Here is a 14,535-nt window from a genome sequence, read left to right as displayed (position 1 = left end):
AAATCATAGTCAATAATTATAATGCCGATATTAATTCAGTATATTTTTTAGGCACCTTTCAGGAAAGATTTAATTGCTGTAGGTGCCCCCAGTGGTCCGTTGGATTGCGCAATTTGCGCAGCACCTGACGAAGTTTGACTTTGACAGTAGGAGGTATATAAAAGACTGTCTTTAACTGTCTTTATGTTTAAAATCATAAAGGAATTATGGTTAGGGCACCAAAATGGCTGGCAGCAGCACTGCACATGTATAATCCGTGATAAGATCTCGTGAATAAATGTTGATTAAACAGCTTCTCTGCTGCAGCTCGACTGAAAGAAAGAATCGTGCAGTTGCACGAAAGATGCATCCAATTGAAATGCATTAGTTTAAAAAACGTGCTGGACTTACGAAAATAACGAAATAAACGTGTCCCTGCCACGAATAAATAGATTAAATTACGTGACTAAATCACGAACTGCCGTGAGACTGGGTTGGTTTTTTTCTTCTTCATTTCTCTCTGTCCATAGCGCTGTGACAGTTTGGTCCATCCCATCTGGAAGCACACTATCATTTGACTTCAGGCCTATCGAGGGGCGATACGTCAACATTTTTCTGCCCGGAACGCACAGAGCTCTCAGTTTGTGTGAGGTTGAGGTTTTTGCAGGTAAAAGACAGAGGGGAAGCACCTGTGATTTAATTTGTTTCTGTACACATTAATGTGTGATTAACGCTTATTACTGTACTTTATTAACAGAATACGATCCCCCTTGTGTTCCGGGTGAGTGTTATTTCTAACTTTGAAAGTTCTTTCAGTAAACACACACATATTCTTACGAATGTTTCAGAGATGTCAAAGCAGTCCCAAACCAATAATCCACAGTTACGCTCACAAACAGGGGATTGATGTAGTCAAGCACAACAAAAGAAAAGAGTTAGTTGAAGTGTTTTAAGTGTTCTGCTTTTTTTCCATGGGAAACAGGCAATCTTGCTCTTGGTGGTGAAGCTGTCCAGTCTTCTGTTCTTTTGTCGTTTAATGCCCAAAAGTCTATAGATGGAAATAGAGATACAGTGATCAGGTCATGTAGTTTGAGTCAACGTGGCAGCCCGTCCTGGTGGAGGGTTGACTGGAAGAAAGTCTACAAAATAAGTAAGGTTACCATCACTTCTTCCAGGCATTATTTGGGGACCAGGGGCTTAGAGGGGTCTCTGATTCGTCAACAACAATCTGCTGTAAGTTGGACAGGTTCATTCTCTCTCTATGCTTTTGTGTTCTTTATGCGTTTTTTTTTATGGGTTTATAATTTTTAATCCTTTCAAGTAGAGGCATCTCGAATAAGTTCACTGGCATTGAATATGATGCTTCATATTTGGATAAAGGCATGCCTCCGTCAGACATATCTACTCTCTTTTTCTGTTCATCCACAGGGCTACGATAACAGAGAACATTCCAGTCGCAAGCACAAGGACGTTTGAGTTTGCACCTATTTATGGACGATATGTCAACATTGTAGGCAAAGACCCAATGCTATCTGTGTGTGAGGTTGAGGTGTATTGCACGTGAGATATACATGTGAATAGAGCATGTGCTGTGTGTGTGTGAACTGAGTGTAAGCTAATAAAACACAAACAAGAAAAGAAAATACAAATGAACGTGTGCTATCAGGGATGGTCATCTTAATCTCTAAGGAACTCTTTTGCTATTTCCTGCTATGTCAGCTTCATTAACCCAGTATAATAGTTTCTGTAAATAGTTGTGGCATAAATCTTGTTATGGTTATTAATTCAGAAACAACTGAAGTCCAAACTAAATTGCTTTACTGTACGACACGTGGTTAATGTGCAAAAATATTCCATTTGTCAGCTCCGTCAGAATTTAACTCCTTCAGGTTTTGAGTTGACAAATGCTCACAAAACTCTGTATATGTGACCCGGACCACAAAACCAGTCATAAATTTCTTAAAATTGAGATTTACATAATCTGAAAGCTGAATAAATAATCTTTCCATTGCTGTATGGTTTATTAGGACAGGACAATATTTGGCCGAGATACAACTATTTGAATATCTGGAATCTGAGGGTGCAAAAAAAAAAAAAAATCAAGATATTGAGAAAATCACCTTAAAAGTTGTCCAAATGAAGTTCTTAGCAATGCATATTACTAATCAAAAATGAAGTTTTAATATATTTACGGTGGGAATATAAATAAATTTGACCCTTACAATGTTTTTTAGGCTATTGCTACAAATATACTCATGCTACTTAAAACTGGTTTTGTGGTCCAGGGTCACATATAGTGTTATAATATTTGTTTTGCATATGGGGAATTATTCTAATGTTGTTTCATGATTTTATTTTCATACATATTTGGCCTGATTTGCATGCCTTATTTATTTTTTACAACCTGTCACTCACATGAGATCACAGCAGTAGCAAACCCTGATGAATAGACTTCATAGAGAGCAAACATGCCAGTTTCCCACTGCTTTATTCAACACAAATACAATTTCATAACTGTTTAAATAGAAGTAAATTCACTAATCATGCATAAACATTGTTCACTCAGAAACACAAACATGTACATTCATGCTGCTCACATTTTATTGTAGCCCAGTTTGTGGTGAATATAATGTAATCAGACTTTAGCCATTAATACGTTTTTAAGAGCACAAAAAAGCACAAATATACACACAGTGCCCTCCACTAATATTGGCACTCTTGGTAAATATGAGCAAATGTGACTGTGATAATAAATCTACACCATTTATCCTTTTCATCTTTCATTCAAAAATCAAAATCCTAACCTTTTAATACAGTAAAGTGGGGAGAAAATCTCATGATTAAATAAATAAAATGTTTTTTTCCAGTGCATGTTGGCCACAATTATTTGCACCTCTAGAAATTCTTATGATCAGTGTTGGCCAGTAACACTGCTGTATTTTGATTATTTTGTTTTTTAGTAACAGAATAATTTAACGCCTTATAATTTCTAAAATAGTAATTAAGAGTATAGTTATAAGCTGAGGTCTATACATTACTGCTGCGTTACATCATTGCTGACAGAATGCAGTGTTTTATCATCTAGACTGTAAAAGGGTGCAGCACCTTTAACGTCTTCTACCCGAGACCTACTTTAACTGGGAAGCACCTGTGAGGCGGATGTGTGCTATCTGGGTCGCACTCAACACTGCTTATAAGTAAAATATCTCTAAAGTACACACTCATTCATATTTACATTTTTTAGCACACCAGGCTCAGATAGCACATGTACGTCTGCAAGATGTCTGTTAAAGATCACTTGATCTGGAAAGCATTTGCTGTGTACAAACATCTGTAAGATGCCAGTTTTACATACATTTCAAACCATATGCATCTTAAAGACATCTAGCAGATGTCTATTTGACATCTGATAGGAAATTAGAGCAAACACTCTAAAAAAAAAAATTTCTTCCAGATGTATGCAGACGTCAAATAGACGTCTCTGAGATGTGTGTGCGCTATCAGGGTGGTGACTAGGAGCATAAAATCGTCCAGCCATGACTAAATATGAGGAACAGGATTTCTTATCCGGTGTTCTCCAAACTCTTCAGGCATTATAGGAGAAAACCCAGAGCTGTTATCTTGGGAAAAGGATGTAGCAATAATTGGGTGCCAATAATTGTGGTCAACATGAACTAGAAAAAAAAAACAAAAAAAAACACTTATTTCAGAATGAGATTTCCCCCCCACTTTCAATTGTTTTACTTCAGTGTGTAATGAATGTCCACTGAAGGCGAGATGTGGATGAACCCAAGTGCAGTTTATTTACAGTGAAATCCAACATCCAAACATAATCCACAGAGACTTGACTTGAACAAACTTGAAACACAGACTCAGCAAACAGTAGGATTACAACTTCAATACACAACAAGGAACAATGGCTAAATGAGGGCTACTTATAGCAAACAATGAGGGTCACATGACACAAACCAACCAATGAGCAGACACATGACTTGAACAACCAATCAGAACAAGGGAACCAATAGCAGGAATACAAGAGGGACAAACAGCTTGAATCAAATACAAAATAAAAGACATGAAACAAAACCCAAACCCCACATTACACAGTGGTAAGTTAGAATTTTGTGAATTTCTTGAATGAAAGATCTAAAAAATAAAACAATGTAGATTTTTTTTTTTCACAGCCGCCTTTGTATTGTTTTTTTTATATTTACCAAGTGTAATAAAAGTAAAAAGATATCTCATGGACTGAGCTGTACTAAAGCTCTGTGGAACAAATAATAGAAAGATGACTTCTCTAAATTCTTATTAGTAGCACTGGAACTAGAGCAGTCGTAACCACTAACCAAACTGCTATCCTCAAAGGTGTGACAAACGGGTCTAATGCCACCTTTACTTTTTTAGAAAAATATATAATAAGTCATTGGTCAGTTTCATGATCTTATTGACAAGTCCGGTTGAATCAGCAAATGGAAGAGAACATTATTTTAGCCAGAAATGTACAATGTAGGTATCTGGAGCATAGAAAACTTAGAAAAAATGAAAATCAGTTGTAGTGGTAGTTGTATTTTATTAGCATGGATAAAGAGATGCAGCTAAAAAATAAAATAAAAATGTCAGTGTATATACAGCAATAAAGATGTAATGCACATTAATGCAGGATTAATAGACTACTCGTTCGCCTCCGGATGGTGCTGTGAACCCAGACACGTCGGCATTTGGCTTTCCAGCGTATTTGGGACTTCAACAGCAGGTATCTCTACCACGGCTGATCAAGCAAGTGACGTGACGCACGTATTCGCTTAGTGTTTGGTGAGATCTCAGTATCTCTGGGATTAAACCATACAGGGCCTTAAAAAAATGAAGATTCCAAAAGAACCAGAATCTAAAATCATATTAAGATAACTTTAATACTTCTTTTGTTACAGGCACACAAAATTTGGAAAAATAATATTTATGAGACTCAAACAGGTATGTTCTATGCAGTTGTTTTGATAGAGGGAAACAAGATACAATTCTAATTTCAACAACATTTCTTCTTCAGACATTGTTCTTTAACTAAAATAAGTATCAGCTGTATACAAAGTGACCAACATTTGGTTCCCGACCACTGAAAATGGGTAACATTCAACAATCTGAAAATGGAGAAAAGTTTATGGAGAACTAGAATATAAAATCTTATTGCGATATCTTTAACACTTCTTGAGTTACAGGCACGCAAACTTTGGAAAAATAACATTTGTGGCACTTAAACAGGTGTGTTCAATGCAGTTGTCTTGACAGAAACGAGACACATCTCTAGTTTCAACATTATTTGTTTTTCAGACATTCCTCTTCAAAAGAAAAGAAGTCTCATATTTTTGCAAACTGACTGAATGTTTACATTTTAACGATTTACTCTTGGAGCAATATTGAAATTCCAGTATCTTTGGAAAAGTTTGTTAAGACTTTGTTAGGATATCTTTAATAGTTTGTTAAGACTATTAAATATATCCTAATATCTAAAAGGACATTAGGATATCTTTAATACTTCTTGTGTTACAGGCATGCAAACTTTGGAGAAAAACCTGAAAAGAACTGTTTCCCCATTTTTGAATGGTCACCACTGGCACATAATGTAACAAAGATTGATAAAGTCAACAGATTTTACTAATGCAGCTACCAATCTCTGTGTAAAAATAAGATAATGATGCTGCCATCTTTCTGAAGTCAATTTTATTCCCCTGTAACTTGACTCTGAATGTAAGGTGAAAATTGCAGTTTTGACCTCCATTTACAAAATAGTGGATTACTCAAATCCATGATGTTTAATATTTTGGCTTTCATCACTATATATGTGCATCTTTCCTCAGAAAAAATATTAGCAAAAACGAAAATTTGAGCCGGGGAAGTTTTGCATTTACATTTACATTTGGCATGTACTGATTTGCAGATTATATTTAATGGATTACACTTTCTTGAAAACATTGTGAGTGTATTAGTGTAAATTGTCATTACAGATGTCTGTGTTGTTGTTCTTGTGTTTGATGTACTAGAAGTGTGATGTACTGCAGGTGTCGTCAGTCTGCTGTGATTCCAGCACTTAAGGCTCTGATAAACTTCAAGCAAAACCACAATTTGACCAATCAGCTTTGAGCAAAGTGACACATCTCTGACACAATACAGTCACTGCCCAGTTTCTCTTGCACCAAACTAAAGCGCTACATAATAAAACACTTTTAAAGATAAAATCATCTGGGGTCTCATGTATCAACGCTGCGTACGCACAAAAACTTTGCTTACGCCAGTTTTCACGCTCACGGTCAGATTTACTAACAGTGAAATTAACGTGAGAATGTGCGTTCCTCCACACCAACTTCATGTCTGGCGTACGTACATTTCTCATGTTTTTTGTCTGTTGGCGATTCTTAGAGGCAATAAAGTGAAGCTGCAAACATTAGACTACGAAGTATTCTGCAAGTCTATCGCAACACCACCTGAGAGAAACATTGCTATTTATTTGTAATTGATAAAATAGGCTAATTGACTTACTATTGTCACACAAGCCTTATGGGAATGTTCTCAATTATGCAATTAATTTAGAACATATAAAAGCATGTGCACATTTATACAATCCTTCGTCTATGGCAATGACAGTGTTGGCCTTATTAGAGGACGTCGCCAATGACAGAATCCGAAGAGAATGAGTTTTTAGGGACCAAAGTGATTTTCTGGACCACGATGATGATACGATACAGTTGACCAGCCAAACATTAAAGCGCAATTTGCAGCGATAGCCAGTTTTCCTAATGTAATCGGAGCGATCAACTGCACACACATTGCTATAAAGGCGCCATCTGATGAAGAATTTACATATGTGAATCAGAAACTTTTCCATTCAATAAATGTGCAAATAATATGTGATGCACAAATGCTGCTGACAAATATTGTGGCAAGGTGGCCTGGCTGAAAAACATGATTTCATACAAATACAAACTTACATACATACATCCTTACAAACAGCATGGTTGGGATGAGGCTCCAAGTTGGCAGGGTGCGCGATGGGTGGCTTCTTGGTGAGTGACACATTTAAAGTTCTATCTAAAAGATTTGTATTTATTTAGTTATTTAGTTATTTATTTGTGCGTGTAATTATTGAACTTCACACCAGGAGATTGCGGTTATGCACTGAAGATGTGGCTGTTAACTCCCCTCACCAACCCACAAACTGACCGAGAGCGCAGATACAATGATGACCATTCTCAATTCTCAGCTGCCCAATCGCCAAATTGAAATGTCGGTCGCGCTGCCTTGATAGGACCGGGGGGATGCTGCTTATTATAGGCCAATAAACCAGACACGTTTTGACATCGAAGCATAAGCTATTCCACAATGATTTATTCACAAACCTTTCAAATATTTCAAATAGCTACATAATTCACGGCAGGCTTCACAAAAACAAGAAAGCTAATTTTAAATTTAAAAAGAAATATTATTTAACGAATAGTCTAATTGTTCTGAGAGTGAGACTGTTATGCTCTTTGTAGAGGACGTCGGGATGTAGGCCATCTAAGAAAATTCTATTTCCCCCATTAAAATTAAAGTTTAAGGAGCAGACAGGCTATTTAATTTCAAAATATTTATATAGGCTATATGCTTTTAACATACTTAAAATGACAGTGAAATCTTCAAGTCTGCTTTGACTTATTTTCAAGTCTGCATGTAGCCCGAATATGACAATCAAATAAATTATAGGCTAATAGCTTATTCCCAATGTTATTTCAATAAAATGAGTTTAACTTTTATGTCAGACACATATCATGTCAGGCCGATGATAGAAGATTGCACAGTTTCAATCCTAAAACATTTTATGATTATAAAAGTGTGGCATAACACAATCTTATTTTACAATATACTCTTAGGAAGTGTGGCATTTATGGTCTGAGATGAATATAAAAACACATGTGTATGTGTTCTTAGATATTTGTCTGGGTCTCACAAGGAAATATCTGTTTTTGATCAGTAGATATCTCTCTCATCAATGCAAACGAATGTGATGTTCTTTATTTCATCGAAAATAACTCCAAAATCAGAACAAAAAACACGCTTATTATTATCATTACACACTTGATACATTTTTATTATTTATTTATCATTTAAACTAAACTAACATAACTATAAAATGTGTTATATACTAATGTTCATACGAATAATGTCTGTACAGTAAAACACTCTTTGAAAGTAAAATACACATAGACCTACACACAGGCATAAGCTGGTGTTCAGGAAAACTGTTTAAGTGTTGTTTTAGGTATACAAAATCTGCCTGTCATGCCTATTTATTATCTTTAAACAGCAGTTTAAAATCAGCTAATAAAATGGTTGGGTTTTGTTATCAAATATGTACATCTAGTTGTTGTAATCAAGTCAAGTCACCTTTATTTATATACCGCCTTTAACAATACAGAATTGTGACAAGGCGGCTGTACAGTATTGAATAGGAAACAGTACATCAACAATGCCAAAGGCAACAGTAAACACTCACTTTTTAGGTAAAAGTAGTTAATCAAAAACAATAAAATAAAATGCAATATTGTGTTAAGAGAAAGTGTAATGTTGTAATGTTCATTTGTAGTCTCTAAAGAGCAGTTAAGCTCATTACATTTTAAAAACCAAGTAATTTCATGACGTTGACGTCACGTCAAGTCGTCACGTGGGTCACCCGTCCTGTAAGACGCTCAAATGTCAGTCGATCGGTCGGTCCGACGCTTGATTTTGGCACGGGGTACGCGCCATAGACCCAGTCTATGTGCAGCCCAACCAACAAGCCATTCAGGCCCGTCAATGTGTGATTGCGGCAATATAAATAAAATATAAATGGTAATCAGAGACGAAGTTCATTTTTTGACCAATTCCTTTAATGAGTGGCTTACGTCTCTGAGGGGCACTTTGTCGGTGCGCAGCAGTTCTCCGACTAACTTCCACCTTTATATCTATATATCTATATCTATATTTTTTAAGCTCATTTTCAGTGCGAGTTTCAGATCCCACCATGTTGACGGCGTCCGCCAAACTCTCCCACTCATTTCTTTTTCTTTTGTTATTAATTCCGGAGGACAAAGTTACAAATAAAATATTCTTTCTAGTTTCTACCTCGGATAGTAGCACCTCCAATTCACTTTTAGTAAAGTTTCGCTTCTTGCTGCTTGCTTTTGGCAAAGTGGACTCATTACCATATTAAAATGTATTGATTTGAGACTGTCACGAACCTGGTCGGTGTCCCGCTGTCCGCTCACCACCAGATGTCACTCTCACCCCATCATTACACTCAGACTGTTGCTTTGCACCCCGGACTACTACTCCCATCACCCATCGCGCCCATCGCGCTGCCTCCTGTAGCCAATCAAGCTCACTATAAAAACCCCGGACTTTCCCCTCACAAGTCACGGATTGTTGATAGTGTTTCTCCCTTGTTTAGCGTTTCCTAGTTCCTAGTTCCTTGTGTTTTTGATTCCCTCGCCTGGCTTCCCGTTTTCTACTGATCGCCGCCTGCCCTTTGGACTCTTTCTCGTTTATTGGATTATTCTCTACATCTTGCCTGTGTTTTATACCCGTTTGCTCCTGTTTGACCCTGCCTGTACGACCATGTTTTTGTCTCGCCCCTTTAATAAAGGCTCGCAGATAGATCCACTCGCCTCTCGTCTTTCACTCCACGTCACAGAGACCGGTTGGGGTTTTGTGCTCGTGCATGTTCGCTCAGTTTCACGTTAATTGGGATGTACGAAGACGATTTGCGTGGGATCCTGCGTACTCAGAGTTTCATACATCAGATTTTTTTTGTGCATACGCAGAATTACAGCTTTATCCGTACGCTATGTTTTACTATGAATGCAATGCAAGTCTTTGTACATGAGGCCCCTGGACTTTAGTGATGATTATTTATTACTTTATACGATTAACCCTTGTCAAAAAATCCTATTGGAATTTTAGTTTATCCTTTAGGATCTTACTGGATTTTTAAAATCCAATTGGACAATCTGATTTATTTTACTGGAATTTCACTTTGTCCTATAAGATTTTAAAATCTTATTAGACATTCTGCTTTATTTTAATTGAATTTTTTTAATGGGATTTTATTCTCTCCTGTCTTTTCATTGATTCATAGAATCTTATTGGAATTTGTGATTTCTTAATGGAATTTCACTTTGCCCTGTATTATCTTATTTGATTCTGTTATTCAGTTACTAACTGTGTGTGTGTAATATAATTATTATACCCTTAATGCATTACACAAGCCATTTTAGTTTAATAATAATTACACTTTTTTTGAACAAATGAATATAAATATATATAAAAATATAAATAAAAGCTTTAGAATCAATAGCTAAACCATTAAACATGAGTACATATGAGTCTCTGTAAATATAGTTTATCAATCATATAAATGAACTTCACAACCTTCACTTTCATGGACAGCTCTTTCATCTTTCTCTGTAAATGTGTTCTTAATATAACATATGTTCTTTATATATTCTATAATATATATTCTATAAATTCTTTATATTTTTCAATCTTTTAATTTTTGCCAATCACACATGCAGGAATGCAGAGCAGACATGTGACGTCACGGCGCCGCCGTTCAGACGCTCAAAATAATGAGTTTACACACCGAAAACATATTCACGTGAGAAGATAAATGATTGATTCAAAGGATCAGTCGCAGATTCCCAAAGCTGTCAATATCAGATTTTTTCAACAGCTTCTGGCTTATATCTAAATGTAAGCAAGTGTGAAGTGATTGCAATTATAACACCAACTACTGAGCATTTGTTAAACTCCAAATCGAGGATAAAGTCCAGTGTCTTGATCTTCATATTGAAGAGGATTGGAAATATGTAGAATTTTTGAAACTCATTATGAATTTGTAGTTTAAAATGAAGCTACTATTTAATTTATTAACTGAAAATGAATCCTTATCATGATGTGTGTGTCCATCTTATTCCATTTCAGTAACTCCACAAAAAATAAGGGCAATAAATCAATCAATTTTAAACTTTATTTTGTTGAAGTGCATTATATTAAAAGGACCACGACTGTAGAGGATTACATTGACTTGGTCGGCGTCTGGTCATAGCTGGGGGCATGGCATGGCGGAAAACACTGACTAGAAAAGCATGGTGTTAACCCAATATGTCCTACATGTTATGTCCCAGGTCTAGGGTCTAGGAGTAACATAAATAATGGTCTTTACACCGAAACCTTTGATCTTTCATTCTTTTTTTATTTTTTTTGCCAAATAAGAAGCTAATGAACTCCAGGGTTGGGCCAGGCCAAAATAACAAACAAAAATTGAAACTAACTTTCCCAAAGAAACTTAATACCCTAAAAAAAAAAAGTCAAACAAAAATACAGGGACTAAACTAACTCCCTGACTATTTGAAAAACAGGAGAAAACTAAATTTACAAAAGAAAAAGGCACCCAACCCCTACAGCTTCTGTGCGAAAAAGGGTGTATTTACAATATTTACAACTACGGGCAAAAACACAGCCACTTAAAAAGAAAGAAAGAAAAAAAAAAAAAACAATCGGTGGAAAACTGTACAACGAAAACACTAGGTGGGTAAGGTGACGAAAAGTGTACAACAGTATTTACACAAGTGTCCCTATACAATATTTTATCTTTTCTTTACAACACAGTTTCCAAATAGCAACACCAACAACAACCCACACTCCAGCTCTGCGACGCCACATTTTTAAAAGACGCGCAGTTCCAGGTTCACCCAACCACGGGGCACGTACCGGCACGTTCAATTAGGGCGGGGCCACCTGAGAGAAAGACAGAGAGAGAGAGCGAGAGAGGGGGGGAGCATGCAGGCAAGAACGAGAGCTATGCACAGAGCACATACGTCTCAACGTAACATACATGAAATCATTTTAGCTGCTCAACAGAGTATCTGCTGTCCTGTATAGTATCTGTAACTGGACAAACGACCCAATGGAATGGACAAAGGTGTTGTTTACTGATATTTTGTGAATCCATTGGAGCTGCACAATTACTCGTCATTGGAGTCGCTTCTACCTGCGGGCATGAAAAACAACCCACGGCAACAGTGTTAAAGTAGCCCAATTCCCAAAAAAAGCACAGACTTGGCAACACTGCTGCAGACTGTTTCATCCTGTCAAAGACTGACTAAACCTCGAGCCAATAGCATTCGAGTATGAGATGTGACAGAGCATGTGATTTGTTGAATGTAATGAACAAATACTTCGTTCACCGACCGAGTTGCTTTCGAGTCTGGACGAGAGAGACAGAAAGATCTCATTCGTGAATGAGTCGAATGAACCGGTACGTTACGTTCGTGAACGTAAAGAAACCAGCTGTTGAACGATAATGATGGCGTCAGGTAGAGCTCGCAAAGAAAGCAACTGACATTTTACCATTGTAATGAATACTGACACTACTGTGTTTTAGACTTTGTTTTGTGGTATATTTTGCACTTTGAACAAGTTACTTGTTTTTATTTACAATTTACTTACAGTTTACTACTGTTCAGAGTACTGAACGAGTAATGAGAGATTTGGAGAGAATTTTTCAAAATGCAAAATATATCACAAAACTAAGTCTAAAACACCTAGTGGGTCAGTTTTCATTACAATGGTAACGTGTGAATTTGCTGTAAATATGTTGAACTACATGAGCTGAGCTCTACCTGTTCATCTTCATTATCGTTCAACAACTGGTTCTTTTCATTCAGGAACGGTTGTTACTGAACGAGTCGCTGTTTTGAGTCTAAACGAGAGAGAGATGTCGTTTGTGAACAAATTGAACAAACTGGAACGTGTCGGGTAGGTCAGTCATTTGAGTCGGTCTATTTAACATAATCCTAGATTTATGAATGTGTTTTGGTCATCTGAACCACTAATTTACACTTATTTATTTATTGAGTACATTAGGCACACATTTTAATAAAGCCAGTTAGTTTTTTTTATAACTATTAAATACAGCATGTTCGTTGACTTAAGACGTAACACATAAGACATCCTTTTTCACCATCTGCTGTCATATTTATGTAATATGACGAAATAGACACTGAACGAATCAGTAAATGAATCATTTTGTTGAACAAACTGAAAATGAACAAATCTCTTGAAAGAATTGAAATGTCCATCACTACCTCTCAATCAGGCAGCAGTGACCACATAAACATCAGTACAAGCAGAGCTATATAGTGCAACACCATACTCGTCGAACTCCGACGGGCACAAAGGAATAACTAATGAAATCGCGTTTCACCTGGCCAAAAAGACACATTTAAAAAAACTGAGCCCAAACCCTTGATAAGTGCTACTGCATGCCCTCTCGACTTCAGATTTATTCATTTTCCTTGCCAGCTATGTCTATTTATTCAGCAGTATATAAAACTTTACATCATTTTTTTTTTTACTTATTAAAGGAGCAGAAAGCAGAAAATGTTACAATGTTGTGACGTCTATGTTTGTTCAAGTCAACCTCTTGTTATTTATACAGACCATAACCTGTTGACCTTTTTGAATTGCCTTCATTGCCCAAATCAAAGGCTTATAGGCGGCTCTTTGTTTCTGCAGGCCTATTCCCTTGACGTCCGACAAATGTTGTCACGAGCCTCTATGGATAATAATTAGATCGCAGTTCAATTGTTGCCTTCTCTCTCTCGGCCGCTGTCCTGGGTCCTGAAGCAGATTTGTCACACTGTTTGTTTATAGTTCACCAACTTTATTTATCTTCATGCACTTAACAAGTGTCAGTGTGATTCATAAATCCTCTCTCGTGGCCTCATGGGATATAAAGCATCCATCGTATACACACTTAAGAATCACACCAGAAGCTCATCTGGGTACTGTTTACCGACTTTTTCATGAGTGCTGTGAATTCAAAAGTCTTTTGTCACGTAATTATTTCAGCTACTATAAAGTAGGCAAGTGTGTGATTTCGGATGCAGACTCTGATCCAACAAAACCTAATGAACATGCCTGTTGCCAGTGTGAACTGGCTTGAATGTTAAATACACACATCAAGGTCATGCAGCATTGACATAAATAAACATCTGTAATTAGCATCTACATTTAACAAACACTCAGCTTTCTTACTTCACATCAAGTTTTTGAATATTACGAAATTCAAAATTTAAATACAAAATTTCATGCCTGTAAGCATGATAAGAGCCCTTTTAACAAAAATCACTATATGATCACATAATTGTGATATATTGGCTACAGATTATTTGAATGAAAACATGTGAATGAAATGTGTGCAAATGTTATCATTCAAGTGAATGATTGTGAAGTAAGACACAGAAGGAGACTGTTTACTGGAAAATGAGACTTTACTGAAGAGAACTCTTTCTCAGGACAGACTGTGACTAAAGGGAGTGAGCTGAGAAACCACTGGGTCTGTGTTTCCTGTTCTCAGTGGAAGAAACTGCAGACGCAGTGGCCAAAACGCCTGGTGTTGCTTTGACAGCAGATTCTCTTTATGTGACTGTCAACATAAAGATAGATAAACAGAACACTTAAATTATGTCATCACTAAAACATGTC

This window comes from Labeo rohita, chromosome 4 (genome assembly GCF_022985175.1).
Source record: "Labeo rohita strain BAU-BD-2019 chromosome 4, IGBB_LRoh.1.0, whole genome shotgun sequence".
In the NCBI taxonomy this organism is placed as follows: Eukaryota; Metazoa; Chordata; class Actinopteri; order Cypriniformes; family Cyprinidae; genus Labeo; species Labeo rohita.
Note: the sequence above shows the minus strand (reverse complement) of the source record.